The following is a 1,740-nucleotide window of genomic DNA, read 5'->3' on the forward strand; positions in this document are numbered from 1 at the left end:
CATCGGAGTACTTAATGGATGTGCTCCATCCATGTAAAACCGTTTCAATACCTTTTCTGTGTAGGCAGATTGATGAACAAAAATCCCGTTTGCCATATGTTCAATTTGCAAATCGAGACATAATTTTGTCTTTCCGAGATCTTTCATCTCGAATTCCTTCTTTAAATAATCAATTGTCTTTTGGAGTTCTATAGGAGTTCCAATAAGGTTCATGTCATCAACATATACAGCAAGTACAACAAATTCCGATGTTATTTTCTTTATAAAAACACATGGACAAATGGCATCATTTATATAACCCTCCTTTAATAAACACTCATTAAGACGATTATACCACATTCGTCCTGATTGCTTTAGACCATACAAAGATCTTTGCAATTTGATTGAAAACATTTCCCGGGACTTTGAATTATGTGCCTTAGGCATTTTAAACCCCTCAGGAATTTCATGTATATCTCATAATCAAGTGAGCCATAAAGGTAGGCGGTAACCACATCCATTAAATGCATGTCAAGCTTTTCATGGGCAACAAAACTAATGAGATAACGGGACGTTATAGCATCTATAACAGGTGAATATGTCTTTTCATAATCGACACCAGGCCTTTGTGAAAATCCTTGTGCAACAAGGCGTGCCTTATATCTTTGTACCTCATTTTTCTCATTCTTTTTGCGTACAAAGACCCATTTATAACCAACAGGCTTAACACCATTAGGTGTTTGGACTACAGGCCCAAAAACTTCACGTTTTGCAAGTGAATTTAACTCTAATTGGATTGCTTCTTGCCATTTTGGCCAATCAAGTCTTTGTCGACATTCTCCAACAGATTGATGTTCAAAATCCTCACTTTCTTGCATAATGCTAGATGTGCAACATTATATGCAAAGACATAATCCACCACTATATCCACTCGATTCAAATTTGTCTCAATATTGATTGGATTTATTGATAGTTCCTTATTTTCTTAAGTCTCAGGCTCAGTGATTTCCTCATGAATCTCAGGATTGGTTAAATCGTGGATTTCTTCATGAGACTCTTTCGTAATGTCATCTTGATCATTTGTTTTCCTTTTTCTAGGATTTCGATCCTTAGAACCTAATGGTCTACCACGTTTTAGGCGTGCTTTTGACTCATTAGCTATGACACTAGAAGATTGTCCAACATGGACATCAATACGGATTGGAACATTTTCTGCAGGGATATGTGATTTTGTTATTCTTTCAGATCCGTAAATGCATCTGGCATTTGATTTGCTTTTTTTTGCAAATGAATAATGATGGATTTTTCCACAAAATTTCCCGTTTGGTTTCACTATTTTCTCCCCCTATTTTTGGAAAAAATGTCTCATCGAATCGACAGTCTGCAAATCGTGCAGTGAACAAATCCCCCGTTAATGTTTCGAGGTAAGGAATAATGGAGGGTGATTCAAACCCAACATATATTCCTAACCTTCTTTGGGGGCCCATTTTGGTGCGATATGGCGGTGCTACAGGCACATATACTGCCCATCCAAAAATTCTAAATGGGATATGTAGTTCATGACCCAAACTAATGCAACGGGGAATATTTATGATAATTTGTCGGTCTGGGGCGAACTAGCATTGCTGCATGCAAAATGGCGTGACCCCAAACTGTAGCGGGCAACCTTGTTTTCATGAGTAACGGTCTTGCTATCAATTGTAGACGTTTAATTAAAGACTCTGCAAGGGCATTTTGTGTGTGAACATGAGCTACAGGTAT

The sequence above is a fragment of the Nicotiana attenuata genome, chromosome 1, assembly GCF_001879085.1.
Source record: "Nicotiana attenuata strain UT chromosome 1, NIATTr2, whole genome shotgun sequence".
Lineage (NCBI taxonomy): Eukaryota > Viridiplantae > Streptophyta > Magnoliopsida > Solanales > Solanaceae > Nicotiana > Nicotiana attenuata.